The 16,446-nt window shown below is 35.3% G+C and overlaps 1 protein-coding gene across 1 annotated transcript in view; it reads right to left on the reverse strand.

Moving 5' to 3' along the window:
• LOC145981649 (sodium-coupled monocarboxylate transporter 2-like) overlaps positions 1-14,511 on the reverse strand; it is an 83,919-nt gene extending 69,408 nt beyond the window's left edge. Inside the window, exon 1 of the mRNA XM_083115051.1 lies at positions 14,451-14,511. The gene's annotated coding sequence lies outside the window, so the exon portion shown is untranslated. The remainder of the gene's footprint in view (positions 1-14,450) is intronic.
• Between the last annotated feature and the right edge of the window lie 1,935 nt (positions 14,512-16,446).

The raw sequence follows: 16,446 nt of genomic DNA on the forward strand, positions 1-16,446 counted from the left end.
AAAACCCACCTATACATCGCGTTTGGTTTAAGCTGTCACTGTTCCCGTGCTCTCCGAACGTTCCAGGACGTTACGGAACTGTAGGTACTGGTTTCATCTAGAGGCTTTCATGCTTTGTTTCTTTGAGTTAGGTTTCAAGTCCACTTTATGTAGAATTATGCTAATCGGGACTGGAGCTACAGTTTTAAGCGTGACCCGAGCCACTATATGCCTCACCGGGGTATAGGACCCCGGGACCTTCTTCATGGGCGTCGGAAACCCCTTCTGGAAATTGTCAAAATTTCAGTTAGTATTCGAACAAAATAACCGAAGTAAAAAGAAAAGTGAGTGATATCGAAAAAATTGAGTGTTAAATGCAGGTTTCATCATTCTCAAAATTCCAAAAATGAGATTTTTTATTTCAGAGTAAAGTTTGTGACTAAACTCCTAATTATTAAACTTTTTGCTGAACGAGATGCGTAAAACTTAATGAAAAACAACACAATTATAATTCGGAATAAAATTGGTTTATTTGTATTAGTTTATAATAGCTTTTTCTTGTAACAATAATTATTATTTTATTGTTTCTGGTATTCTAATTTATCAAAGCCCTGTCCCCCCTTAAAAAAAATATGGCTGCGCCCATACACTCGCACATACTGCAGAAAACGGAAGAACGAATAACACAGTGTAAATAAGTACTCTGGAGTGCAATGTCGTGTTTCGTCTACCACCGATTCGAACCAAATCATTGTTTTCTTTTTTGGGCTGAATTCGCCAAAAGTGTAGTGCCCCGCGCATTTATGCTTGACTTCCTACGTTGCTGTTTGTGTGACAATAGTGGGCAATAAAATGTTTATTCACTTGGTTTAGATTTTTTTTAAATTTTTTTTTTAGATTTTTTTTTAGATTTTTTTTTTTTTTTTTTTTTTTTTTTTAGAGAGATTGAGTGAAAAAATGGCGTATTGGTTCAATAAGCAAGATTATTCGCTAGATTGAATCGAATGTTATGTGGATTTAATTGAAGGACTTGTGTAGTAAGATTAAGTAGTGTTTAGATTATTATCTATTGTGATAGAAAAGGACAAAAGTTGATTGATAATAATCAAATCTATTACAATTTAAGACGTTCAATATCCCTTTGGATTGTATTAGAGATGTGCTTTAACTGTCTCGTTTATTTATCATAATGGATCAAAAGGGAAGCAATATTGTTGAGGACGGACATAGTGCTATATGCAATAATACTATAACCAGTGATAATATTGATATAATATCATCTGATTCAAAACATGAAGAAAATGATGTAAATGATGTCATGGACATTTCACACAAAGTAAATGGGCCGAATAAAAGAAAGAACAATACAATACAAAATGAAATGGGTAACAAAAGTTCTAGGATGGAACACACTACCAATCATGAAGAAAAAATATACCAGTATGACATAGGTGCCAACGAACCCTATTTAGTGATAATAGAAAGTAGAAACCAACAGTTAGGAAATTTGCATCCAGTTAAAGTTGGATATATGTTGATGGATAATAATGTGAAAGTAAAGTATGTAGATCAAAGTGGACGAAATAGAGTTCGAGCATTATTCAACACGTCACAAGAAGCTAATAACTTTGTGAAAAATAAAGTGTTATTAGACAAGTTAGGAGTAAATGCCAGAATTCCTAAATCTTTAGTGGAGAAGGAAGGCCTTGTGTTTGGAATACCCACAGAATTTGAAATGCAGTATTTGGAAAGCAGTATAGAAAGCCCAGTGCTAGTGACTAAGATGGAAAGAATGAAGAAGAAAATATGGCGGAATGATGGGTCATTTAAGCTTGAACCTACTCAAGTCTTATGTGTAACTTTTAAGGGGACAGTTTTACCACAATACATAGCAGTTGGAAAACAAATAGTTGAGGTAGTGCCACGTGTGAAACCAGTGTTGCAATGTAATAGATGTTTCAGATTTGCTCACACAGGTCAACAGTGCAAGGGTAAAAAATTGTGTTATAAATGTGGCCAAGATTATCACGAAGGAAACTGCGAAATGAGTGAAACATGTATAAATTGCAAAGGAGATCATAATGCTTGCAACAAAATGTGCTCAAAATATCAGGATGAAAAGCAAATTCAAATTATTATGGCCGAGAAAAACATCTCATACTATGAAGCAAAAGGTATTGTGACGGGAAATAATTCAAAAAATATATCATGTGAACAAAAAATTAAATTATTTAGGGATCAATTTCAACATGAAACTGTTCGAAGAAGCGGATTGGAATTCCCTCCCATCAAAAAGAGTTATGTGAATGAGAAGAATGCACCAACAAGTGATAGTTGCAAGGAGGGCAGAGAGAGTTATTGTGCGAGTTTTGTAACTCAAATGGCGGAACAAAAGGAAATAGCAAAAGAGAATAGTGGTCAAAAAATGAGAGTACAATACAGCAAAGTTGTTACATCACCTCCAAAGAAGATTATGAAAACGGCTACAAGACGTATTGTACAACTCCCACGGGAAAACAAAAAGGATGTGAACGTGGATTCTTCATCCTCATCAGACACAGAAAAAGAACAAATAAAATACAAATATCCAGTACATTTGAGAGAATCCCCTTATAGTAAGCAAGAACAAGATATGGACAATATAAATTGCAGAAGATATTCGGATCGTAAATCAGTTTCTTGTAGACAAAAGGAAATATATCAGTCATTGTTGGACCTTTTACCAGACATGATTGAATCAGTTCGTGATTTAAATGATTCCAGGAAGAAACAGAAGATTTTAATTTCAATGCAACAAATTATAGGAAAGATAATTGCAATATTATCAGAAAGTTAAACTTGTAGAAGAGGATCAATAGGTATGTCTTTTATAGTGCAATGGAATATAAATTCATTTACAGCTAGAAGATTAGAAGTATTACAAATTATAGATGAGCATCATCCAGGTATATTGAGTTTGTCCGAATTTCGTGGTAGACAGCATCAATATTATCAAATACCTCATTACGAGTTAATATCTAATTTACATACTAAAGATACAAGAGGTGTAGGTTTATATATACATGAAAGTATAAAATTTAAAAGAGTAACATTACCAGAATCATTAGGGTTGATAAAATTATTTAATGTAGAATTAATAGCAGTGAAAATTAAGATGAACACATTAGAGTGTACAATAGTTTCAATTTATATTCCATCGAGTTATAAATCTCAACATATTAAAGTCACACACTTTAATGAATTATTATATTATGTCCATGACAATGTCATTATCACAGGTGATATGAATGCTCATCATGAAGCATGGGGTTGTAATTATAGAGATGCATTAGGATGTAGTATTTTGGACTGGATTAGTGATCGATCATTACATTTCATGAACGATGGGTCAGCTACTCATTATCCATGGAATGGTAAATCACCAACAGCTATAGATTTAACTATTGTGTCAAATAATATAATAAATAAATTGTTTTGGGAAGTAGATTTTGTGAATAGGGGTAGTGATCATTTGCCAATTTTCATTACACTGTTAAATGATGCACACTCAGTACCTAAAATATATTCATTACCAATTAGAAGGTGGCAGGTTAAAAACATCGATTGGGAATTATATTCTATAATTTTGGACTCTTATATCTCAATGGAAAATATTAAACAGGAACAAAACATAACGTGTCAACGTTATTTACAATTAATAACATATGCAATGGATATTGTAGCTAAACGGAAGAAAATTAATAATAAAAACAACTTTCCTACTATAAGTTGGTGGAATGATGAGTGTCAAGATGCAAAAGAAGAAAGAATAAGATTGTCTGAAATATTTGCTGAACAACCTTTGCCAAATAATTGGATAAATTTAAAACAAGTAATTGCTAAAGCAAAACGTATCTTTAATAAAGCAAAAAGGCAAGCATGGGAAGAATTCTGTGAATCATTATCACCATCTGTTAAAACAAACACAATTTGGAATAAAATAAATTTTCTTAAAAAAGGACATAAAATTAGAGTTTCACCTATAACAACAATTTGGCAAGAACATTTTGAAAAAAAGTTTACACCTAGTTATGTAAGAAATAAAATACCCGAGATTATAAATAATATAAGTTCCAGTGACGAAATTTATTCAAAAATAACATTGCAAGAATTAAGAGAAACTCTAAGTAATATAAAATCAACTGCTCCAGGATACGACGGAATAACGTATGAAATGATAGGACATCAATCGGACAATGCATTAAAAGTACTTGTAAATATTTATAATAATATTCTGAGAAGTGGAAATGTGCCACAAAACTGGAAAACACATCTGATACTACCTATACTTAAATCAACTAAAGATCCGAAAGAAGCTGAATCATATCGACCTATTACGTTGGCTCCTACAATTGAGAAGATATTTGAAAGATTATTATTAAAAAGATTAGAGTGGTATTTTGAGAAAGAACAATATTTTTATCCCTATCAGTTCGGTTTTAGGCTAAACAAGGGTTGTATTGATGCATTATCAACATTAACATTGCATGTTCAAAATGCAATGTATAAGAAACAATATACATTTGCTCACTTTATAGATATACAAGGTGCATATGATAGCGTTGATCCTCATATATTAATTGATATGTTAAATCAGACAAATACTCCGAAAATAATTATGAAGATAATATGGAACTTGATGATAAATAGGAAAATATTATTTTGGTTTCAGGACACACTTAGTGGGCCCCGTACCACTTCACAAGGATTACCTCAGGGAAGTCCACTGAGTCCATTATTATTTAATATATATATGAGAGGAATATTTCAATTTCATAATTCTACAATAAAAATAATTCAGTATGCAGACGACTTGTGTATATTAGGATCATTTTGTAATCCATATGAAGGTATTCAGAAAATAGAAAATAATTTTTATAAAGTGAAATGTTGGCTGGAGAGAATGAACTTTATCATATCACAGAACAAGTCAGCAGCTGTATGTTTTAATAACAAAAGTGAACATAAATATCCAAATACGTTGACACAAATTGCTGGTATTCCATTTCAAAATAAAATAAAATATTTAGGAATTAATTTTGATAGAAAATTAATGTGGATGGATCATATAAGGTATTTACAAGCTAAAGGTGAAAAAATTTTCAACATGCTTAAAATTTTAGGAAATACTAATTGGGGTGCTCACCCAAGAATAATGCTTTTATTTTACAAAAACTTTTTTAGGCCTAAGCTCGAATACGGATGCAGTATATATGGAAATGCTACAGAAAGAATTCTATCTAAGATAGATAGTTTAGAAAGAAAAGTCTTGAGGAGATCATTGGGTCTCATGAATTCAGCTCCCAATGTAGGAGTTTATTTAGAATCCATAGAAAAACCTTTTAAGTATAGATGCAAATGGATTACAAATAAATTCGTTTTCAAGTGCTGGGAAACACAAGAACATCCAGTAAATAAACTTATGCAAGACCAATGGATTTTATATCAAGAGAACAAAATAAAGGGACAATATTCAACTTTCCTACAATGTAAAATAGAATTTCAAGATTTATTTTCTACAATAATAACGCATAGCAAACATCCAATTTATGAAATTTCATATGATCAAATACCGGTAAGGAATGTTTCATTAACAAGTTATGCAAATATTCAATTATATTTACAAAATTGGGAGAATTATAGATTCATATACACAGATGCATCAAAAAATAAAGAAGAAGTAGGATGTGCTTTTATTGACTCTTCAAATGGAAATATTAAAAAGTTTAGACTACCTGGAGAGTGTTCTATTTTCTCGGCAGAAGCATATGGAATATATCGTGCATTGATGTACATTAATAATATTCCAGATAAAAGGATATTAATATTAACAGATGCTAAAAGTGTTTTGTACAGTGTGCAATCTTCATATAAAAAGTTATATAAGGCATCAGCATTGGTACTTTACATAATAAGATTGTATGTTAAGTTAACTACAGAGGGAAGGACAATTCATTTTGCATATATACCAGCACATTCAGGGTTTCATTATAATGAACTGGCAGATAAAAATGCTAAAGAAGCAAGACTTATGGATCACAGAACGAATATATTATTATCATATACAGATATGTTACCAAGAGTTAAAAACAAAATTCAACAAGATTGGGAGATATGGGTCAAACAAAAATTTACATATATGGGTCATTCATATAAAAATGTACTAAATTTAAACAATAAGACTCCGTGGTTTTATACATTTAATATACCCAGAAAGTTTTTAGTTTTAATACTAAGATTGAGATCAGGTCACATACGTTTAAATCACCATTTATATAAAATTAATTTAGTAAATTCACCTATGTGCAAGTGCAATCTAGATCAGGAAGATGCTCATCATGTTATATTTCAATGTCCACTTTATACCACTCAAAGGGAGATGTTATTCAAGAATCTAATAAAGAAAGGAATACCTCTTCCAACTTCTTTATCCTGTTTAATATCGTCACCAGATGTAACAATTGTATTTATCATTTGTAGATTTTTTCATGATATTAATATAGACATATGAAAATTGTAAATATTCAAAATGTGTAACTTGATATAGTCACCAGATATAACAATTGTATTTATTATCAATTTTAAATTTGTATGATAATGATGTAGATAAATTATGTATAAGAAAACTGTATATATTCAAAATTTGTAATTTGTGTAACAGTGTCATGCATGACATATTTTTAGGACACTTGGTGTAGAGCTGGTATAACAGCTAAAACCAATAAAGTATGAATGAATCACTTGGTTTACGAACGTACACCATTAGAGACATATCGATCATGAATTATCAGCTAGGAGACTGGCGAATTGCATAGCACTTACCACATCTTTCGTTAATAAAGATACGCAGAAACAATAAAAATATATTTCGAAATATCGTTGATCCATCCCTTTTCACCTTCTCCAATAAAATTATCATGATAACTTTACGACTTCACGACGAAAACAAAAGTGCGAGGGTGCGTCATTAAATAATTGTCATGCCTCCTTCCACATATCTCAGACACACGATATTTTGCGTGAACCTTGCTACATGCCATAACTAGAAGATCTGTCCCTGTGCCTCATTTGTTTTCTTCCTGCTACAGAGCTGAACGCGTGAGGAAGTAGCATGCTGTCCGGAGGCGTGAGGCTTTCAAGACAATGCCCCGATTCGAACGTCTAAAGTAAAAAAAGAAAAGCGGTCACGTGAGAATAAGGAATACTGCCACATCCAGCCTACTTGCCTGATCTTGGACCATCAGATTCCTTCTCATTTTGTGCCCCAAATCAATGCTTCAGCCGACGATGAGGCAAAGCAATTCTACAACATGGTTCATAGACCAAAATCACAACTTCTTCAAAAAATATAGCCTTCGATTGGAGAAAAGTATTGATGATACTCTACTTACTCGATAACCTGGAGACTAATGCCAAAGTTGTAAAGTTCACTTTATGCGCAAGGGCTAAGAGAGATTCTACATATGGGCCTAACAGATAGTGTAGTGTCTGATGGCGTAGCCTTCTTACGAAGAAGCCCAGGATGCGATATCCGGTGGAGACAGGGTCGGACTTTACGGTGTTGCAGCTCCTGGGCATGTGTAAAAATACAAGCCTCACCACATTATTTCCAATTAAGATCTTATAGATTGTGCTGCAAGCATCCAGAGACTTTGCAACACGTTGCGACAAGCGACAAGGCCCCACCAGCCTATAAGCAAGCATTCACCGCGCATGCGCTGCCAACAGACCGATGCGACACGATATTAAGAAAGGTCGGTCGTGCAGCTTGTTGTGTCGCTTCGTTTCGGGAGTTGCATCGATTACTGATGGCCGTGTGCACGAACGAAGATCAAATTTTAAACTCGGATCGGGAAAGGATCACTGGAAATTTCCATTGCACGAAGACGGTTCAACACTTGATCGCGATCTAGGAACATCAAAACGAGTTTATCTTCTGATCGGCCATTCGCGACTGTTTTGGTGTCTGATCCTGGTCCACGATACTGACGCTTCAACTGCAGGTAGTTGTTTTTTAATATAAAAAGAGCGGAAAGTGATATCGAGGGCGTGCAAACGCTAGAGATGTTGGATGTACAATGCTGATAATTCGAGAAATGTGTAAACTAAAAACTGCCAAAATAATAATAATAATTTATGGTTCTGTGGTGCAAAGTCATAATGTTTCTAAATATTGTACTTTCTATCCCAGAACACAAAACATATATACATGTCATATATTATGTGCAAGTGCAAGGTAAATTAGAACAGAGCAATGTTACGATATTGCTACATGGTGTTGGAAATATGATTGTATAAATTTACGAAAATACATGTTACTGGCTATTTACACGACACGACAATATAAATATATAAGAATTAAAAGATGAAAAATTCAAATACTTACCACAGTACAGTAATAATAATATATCTTTATTGTGCGGGCGAGGTTCAGCGTACGCTGTTCTCTCAAAATCGAATGCATTTCGTAAGGCATTAAAGTCCCGTAGAAGAAGGTTCCATGCTTTCTCCTTCTCCTTTTGTGTTGTGCCGTCAGTTCTTTTTTTAATATTATTATTTCTTTACACTCTACTACATCCTTGTACTCGTCGACAAGGTTGATCAATACATTTCTCAAATTCAGATAAGTTTGCGGACCGAATTACTTTCTTCTCCTACATGTTGATACTTTAACACATCACACTACTCCGTGGGGTTCTTGATTGTCATTTGTTTTAGCCAACCAATCAGGTATAGCCTTACAAATTAATCTCGGATCAGTTGAACGGAATCTCGTGAACGTCGTTTTTCGTTGGTGCAATGCAAATCTTTAAACCAAGTTCATTTGGAGTGGATTAAAAATGATCTCGTTCATCTGAACTTCGAAATAATCGGCGTTGGTGCACGCGGCCATGAGTGTTCATTTCCAGGGGTCCCCGTTTCGACTCCCGGCCTGGGCAAGGGTGTTCTTTGTGAGTGTCCCTTCATTAATGTCATCATATCATCACTCGCCCTCATGGTCGTCACTAACCAAGAGGGTTAGGAAAGTGACGCCAAATAACAAAAGTCAAGTACGCGTAAAATCAAACCAAGCGACATGTGTCGCTTCTGTCTGAACTGAAAGCTCCCGTTAGGAGTAGGCCCGGCCCCGATTAGTTATAACTAGAGACCGGATGTTAGGCAAAATGCCTATTCTTTCCTGTTAGAGATGTGATGAAAACAAATGTTGCAAAGGCCAGGGGGGAGGGATTAGCTTCATTTAAAGGCAATTTAATTTTGCCTATTTTGCCTATTTCATACGATATTGCCTATATTATTTCATAAATGCCAGATATTGCCTATTTTAGGCATTTTCTTTAAAATCGGGACATGACTGAACTCTGTCCATACAATTTCCTGTTCCCAGGATTAGTTTCCGATGCTTCCAAGAAATTTAAAAATAACATTTAGCGAGTTATTGCAGCTAATAAGGACTTGGACAAATTAAGGGCAATTCAACAAGTTCTGAAAGGTGAAAATATACAAACTGAGTTAGATCCACATGTTCTCGCGTGCTTTAAGTATGCTCCGGTAACATCTGTGGAGTTTGAAATATCTTTTTCGATTCTAAAAAATGTGTTGTCCGATCGCAGACATAACTTGTCGGTTGATCACCTGAAGAAATACATTGCTGTGTGTGCAACCACAATTAGTGCTTCTTATTCAGAGACTGCCAAACCGTACAGTACAAACTTGAAATGCATTTTACAGTTTCTTAGTTCGAACTGCTGTGTGGAATATGTAGTGTAAATTTTTTAACTGAAGTAACCCTGTGTGCAGTGATAAAGTGTATATTTAAATAATTTGCGTACTGGTTGGAAGTAGCCAACAATTTCTTTTGTCAGACCATTGTGTGTAGCCATTATACAATGGAAAATTTTGAGCTGACGTGACTCCTGTTTGCAGTGATTTATTAAGTACAATATTGGACTGCTGTCTCTACTGATGAGCTCCTGGTTTATTTTAAGCAACTATAAAGAATGTACAGGTATGTTTCTATATTTTTTAAACACCCATTATTTTGAGTTAAATTTCATTGCCTTTTTTATTGCCTATTTGTATTTTAATGCCTATTTTACTACCTATTTTGAAAATTATTAGTGTTTATTTGCCTGCCAATTTTATATGTTTTTAGAGCTTAAATATCCGGTCTCTAGTTATAACTGTACATGCATAGGCGTGCGCAGACCCTCTGATTGGGGGGGGGGGGGCAAGAGCCTTGATGAAAGTTCAGTCATGAAAGAAAAACCTAATTTTATCTCACTGTTTAAGTTTATTGCATCGATGGGCATGTATATAATCAATTCAACAAACCAACAGCAAAAATCATATAAATTGTCTCTGAAATGTTCGCGCTCCTTTTCCTCCAAACAATTGCTCTTGTATTTAAGAGAAAACCGTTTAGCAGCAGTACTTTTCTCTCTGGTAATTTACAATACATTACAGACAAGAAATTGCAAGCGAAACGAGCAAGAACATTTTTGAAAAATTGAAACAATATTGATTTAATATGGCGCAAAAATTTTCATGGAGCGTCATGGCATTCTGTTTTACATTTTTTTTCATGTAGATCTTCGGAGTCCAGAACTTGACAAGACTGCAAGAAAAGCAGATATTGCGGGCGATGCGAGAACGAAAATTTTACGAAATGTATTTTTATTTGTATAAAATTTGAAATCGAGGGAACAATTGCAGCTTCGTGTCCCCCGTCCAGGGGTTCTTGGCCGTCTGGAAGAAATAATGCCAGAAACACGTGAAAACTAATTCCATTTTGAGCAGGGGTGGCCACAGGGGGAGATTATGGCGCAGGTTGCGGCATCGAGAATTTTTTGGGGGATTTTTTACCTTCAAATAATATAAAATTCAACATTTATATATTTTTCCAAAATATATGTAAAAATTGTACACCTTACATGCACCATATTAATCCATTAGATGAAGAAAAGAAAGTGCTGAAGGGTATTATCGAATGGATGGGTGGGGGAGAAATATCCAACGCTTACATATTAGGCCTTAATTGACACGTGCGTTCTTGGGAGGGGTTCTGAATTAAACGCTGGGGTTGACAGTATCCAATTATAGGTCTTAGATTATGGCGGGTGTTTCACTTAGAGGGGTTGAGCATTAAATTGTGGTGGGGGGTATCTAATTCTTGTTTATTAATATTCTCTTAGACTGTTGCGGAAATTCTGTTGTGGAGACTGAGAATTATTATTTTGGAGGAGGCAATATCCACTCTTCAATATCAACAGTAAGTCTAAAATTGGCATGGAAATTTTTGTGGGAGGATTGAGTATTAAATTTAAAGGGGGAGATAGGAAGCTCTTGATAAAGTGTTAAATTTTAGATTGTCAAGAAATTTCTGTAGTGGAGAGGGAGTTCGAACATTAAATTTTGGAGACTGTATTTAGCGATATGGTATCCACATGTTTTCGACCCGGAACGTGCCAAAAGAGAAGCTGGAGAAGACTAAATATCTCGGGATCCTAAGAAAGTATTGACACCCCATTAAATTAATATTCTTGAAAGCCTGCAAAGAAATGGATTTATAAGTTTTCTTGCTCGCTTCGCTCGCATTAGTGTGTTCCGTGAATGCGTGTTTGGCGCATTACTGAAGTGAATGTAAAGTTCTATACTATAACTGCATTACAAAATATAAGCGATATTCTCGATGTTAATTAATAACACCACTTCTTAAGATATAATATTTAGGTTAGTATACTGCTTAATTTAAAGCAGATGCATCATTTGGAACAAAAATATATCGATTCCGCATTTCTAACTTCATGTCACAGGAAAATTTTACTTTAACATGTTAAATTTGCACTGAAGATAAAATCCACTTAATAATTGTTATGAGTTACTAAAATATATTTACCCCAAGAAAACGTGGGCGGGTGGGGATGAGTTATTAGAAAGAAAAACCGTATTATGTTATTGCCCTGAGCTTAAGAATTTCTAGCTAGGTTTCTGTAATGTCTCGCGAAACAGAATCGGTCATGTGGCTGGAGCATGTTATTTGGTTTGCCAAGGTTGAATTTGTGTTAAATACTCAAATTGTGAGTTTTATAAACCCACTCACAAACACTATTTATATGCATATTTACATAATTTAATTTACTACATTTAACCAATCAATGTGCTAGATTTAAGGTTTTCGAAAATCGAATAATAAAAGAATATGGAGAGTTTAATATGGTATTTCATTCAAATAAACATAATTTATTATGAATTAAACAAAAATATTTTGTGAGGATTATGATGAGCGATTTTAGGGGCAGTCTTGAGTGATGGGGACCCCTGTTTATGGAGGAGGGGCAGATCAAGTGTGTTCAGTAAAGCTGAGAGAAAATTTACTTTCGGTAGACACGCTGTCGTAATTAAATACTCTGTAGGGATTACGATGTAATTTGAGGACACGAATGATATGAATTTGGGGTGGGGGCAGACACATGATATTATTTGGGAGACGCATGATATGATTTTGGGGGGATTGCGCCATTGGCCTTGGGGAGGATGGGCACCCCTGATTTTGAGTATCCTTTTGTCCTGCTACTCTTAGATTCTGCTAGTCTTGCTTTCCTTTACTTCCATGTTTGTCCCCCTAAAATTGATTTCCGTCCAAGATTGAGGGCAATGCCCCCTGCCTCCTGTGGTTGCGCCACTGCACCCTCTTCCCCCGTAGTTGCTTTGAACTGTCATCGGCTTGAAAATACTTAATTTTCTTTAAGAGTATAATATCTTTTAATAACGGCAATAAGATTCCTCTATTCTAAATTTTGTGAAAATATAAGAATATAGGGGCATGGACGTCTGGAAGGGGGAAAGGATGGCCACTTCTCCCCCTTAGAAAACGAATGTCAACCTAAAAGTAAATTTTCACACGTATAATTTGATTTCAGAACTAAACCCTCAGAAATGCTCTTTCCTTACTTATTCCCTAAAAAAGAACAAAGTACTGTCTACTTATTCTATTGGAAACAATCCAATCCAAAACGTCTCCACCCAAAAGGACCTAGGTATTATCATGGATGAAAAACTCACTTTTAATTATCATATTATAGCTACCACTAAAAAAGCAATGCGCCTTCTCTGTCTTCTATACAGATTTAGCGAAATTCAAAACCCATCATCTCTTGCTTTATTCTTTAAATCTTTCATCTCGCCCATCCTTGAATACTGTTCCCCAATTTGGACAATGGCCTCAAAAACCAATCTCACCAGAATAGATTCTGTTCTCAGTTTCTTTCTTGCAATTGTTCACCATAGAATACCTTCCTTTCGACATGTATCCATATCAGACACCATGGCTGCTCTGAATATTCACACTCCATCCTTTCGTCGTGATCTAGCTGACATGAAATTTTGATACAAGATAATAAATGGCAAAATCAGAACAGATCTCCTAATCAGTGAATTCACACTTAGGGTACACCAAAAGCAAACGCGCAACCTGCAACTCTTCCACAACCCAACCACTAGGCTATCCCTTCTACAAAGATCCTTGTTTTACAGGCTCCCAGAAATCTACAACAAACTTCCCCTGAATGTAGATATTTTCCTTCCAGAAAGTAATTTTTGTATATTACTGACCAAAAATATGTAAATCTATCCCATCTTGTTATTGTTTTTATCTTTTGTTATTTTTTGTTTCTACTTTATGTTGTTTCAGTGTAAAATGGCCAAATAAGACTGTATCTGAAACTCTGAGTAAATAAATAAATAAATAATAATTTACATTAATTATTATAACGGGGATGTAGGAATGCGAAAATTTCAAATTCAAGAGGTGTTTTTTGAGGGGCAACACTATTATCAGGGTAATATGCCCATGGTAAAATACCTTACTTGTCTCTCCGTGGTAAAATTCTGCGGACGTCCATGATTAGGGGGGGCTTTGTCCACCCCCCCCCGTGCGCACGCCTATGAGTACATGGCTAAAAAAATTAAACAACTTTTTCAACCTAAAATTTTAGTTACATATGATTGGAACCACAAAAATGTTGGTTTCAGTATTATATCGTTTTATGTCTGATCTTGATACCAAAATTTCAAGGTTCAAATCCTGGCTTGGTCGTTGTCAGTGCCCCCTTCATCAATTTCATCTACTCACCATCCATCCTCGTCGTCGCGATTAGCCAGAAACGGGAGAAAAGTGACGCGAAGTAACGAACAGAATACATAGCGAACGTGTGCCTCGACAGGGAATATTTTGATAGAAACCCGATTATTCTGTTCCCACATCTCATTATTGATATCCATGTATGAATAGTGTTTCGTGAAATCTTTCTATGACAATGCGTTTTTCTTACAAATGCACTACATACAAATAAAGCGTTAAGAAAACATTGTAAAAAAAAGTGTTCCGCTTGGAGAAATCACTTCCTTGTGCGAAAACACACGAGCTCACTCACCTTTCGTCACGACAGATGCCGAAGATCACACAAGCAACACTGGCACAAAACTTCGCGACAACTTTCCACGAGTTAGCTGTTCAATCCACCACACCAGAGGGCAGGTCAAGCGGTATTCTCTTTCCAGCGCGAGCTGTCCGGATTCTCAGATGTTGATTAGCCAAAACGTGAGAGATTTCTGTGCGAAACGTATGACGTCATTACGGATAACTGTCTGAATGTTAAACCTCGGTCAGTCTGAGAGCAAATAACCAAGGACGATTGCTATCAGATCTGGTTGGTTGGAAACTGAGAGCGCGATAGAACAAGGTAGCATTGAAAGTTTTTTTTTTTTCAAAGGTCGATAAGTTAGACTTCAGTAATGGTAGTAAGCATTTGAAACACAAATTGTCCAAAGGAAGTTTCTTTAGATTATTGCAGTGGCACAACCACAGGGGGGGTCATCGCCCCCCAACCTTGGACGGAAATCCGTTCTAGGGGGGGGGGCAAACATTGAAGGCCAAGTGTACCTGCAGTGGGCAATTACTGCCCACAACTTCAAATTTTAAAATACTTTTCGCAAAATATTCTTGCTCGCTTCGCTCGCATTGCCTGCTTTTCTTAGTCTTATTAAGTTCGGAACTGTAGCTAGGGGGCAGCGTGAGTCGGCCCTGGGCGCCGAACGATCAAAATGAAAATATATTGTAAAATTGATTGAATCATTTGTGGTTTTAAGTCCACTTTACGCACAGAAAGGATAATCGGGACTGGACCTACAGTTTAAAGCGGGATCAAAACCACTGTGTCTCAACCGGGTATCGAACCTGGGACCCATTGATCACAAGGCAACGTACACCATCGGGGAGGCACAAAAGTTGTAAAAGAGAGAATGCATTGGCGTCCCGTGAAATTGTTTGCGCCCTATTAAATCAAGATTGATTTCAGCCTGCAAGAAACTTGGATCCAAAAATTTTCTTGCTCGTTTCGCTCTCAATACATCATTGTTATTTGTAATGCATTGGGAATCACCAGACAGAGAAATAACACTTGTCTTAATCAGGCACGTATCTAGAAATATGTTTCGGGGAGGTCGAACAAAGTGTCTCAGGAATTATAATAATAATAATGTTTAAATTAAGATATTTATATCAAATAAAATTAATACTAATTAAATACATAGATTAATATTATATTATTATTACACTACTGTATAAGAATAGAGATAGAACAGCGCATATTCATTACGTAGCTTACCTGTAGTTAAGATCGGAATAATCTACATAAATACAAGTGCCTTGGCAATGAATTAATGTCAAATAGATGAATAATTGAATATTTATCGAATAACAAAAATGATGTTACATGTAGTTGGAGGAAAGTAAGTTTCTGATTAATATCTTATGCATGTTATTTTGAGTAGTAGTGTACATAAATCTTCTTTGTAATGTCATTCAAAGCCGTATGATCCCAATATAATCCTTGCCTTCTAAAAAGTTGAGAGGAAATTAATAACCATCGATTATTTGATTTGTTGTTGTTTTAAGTCCACTTTATGCACAGTAAGGCTAATTGGGACTGGACCTACAGTTTATAGTGGGATCCGAACCACTTGTGCCTTCACTGGGTATCGAACCCGGGACCCCTTGATTACAAGGCGACGACGCTACCACTGCGCCATCGGGGAGGCCCTAACCATCGATTATGCAACAAATGCTAATACTTTCATTAATTAATTTTAGTACTTGGTAAGTCTTTCGAGAGGGTCCGGACCCCCCTAAATACGTCTTTGGTCTTAATTGATTTTGTTTTAAATGCATCATGAACAATTGTTTTGAGGAAAGGGAGTGTGCACATTGAGAGACAATTTATGTAATTTTTGCTGTTGGTTTATTGTGAGATGGATGAATTGGTTGCGTAATGTATTTAAATAGTATATGTTGTATATAATATGTATTAAAGAAACTTTGAATACGTACACAATTTAGTGTCCATGTCGCTCCATGTTGCATATACAGGG

The sequence above is a fragment of the Lepisma saccharinum genome, chromosome 29 (assembly GCF_977018435.1).
Source record: "Lepisma saccharinum chromosome 29, izLepSacc3.1, whole genome shotgun sequence".
Classification (NCBI taxonomy): Eukaryota; Metazoa; Arthropoda; class Insecta; order Zygentoma; family Lepismatidae; genus Lepisma; species Lepisma saccharinum.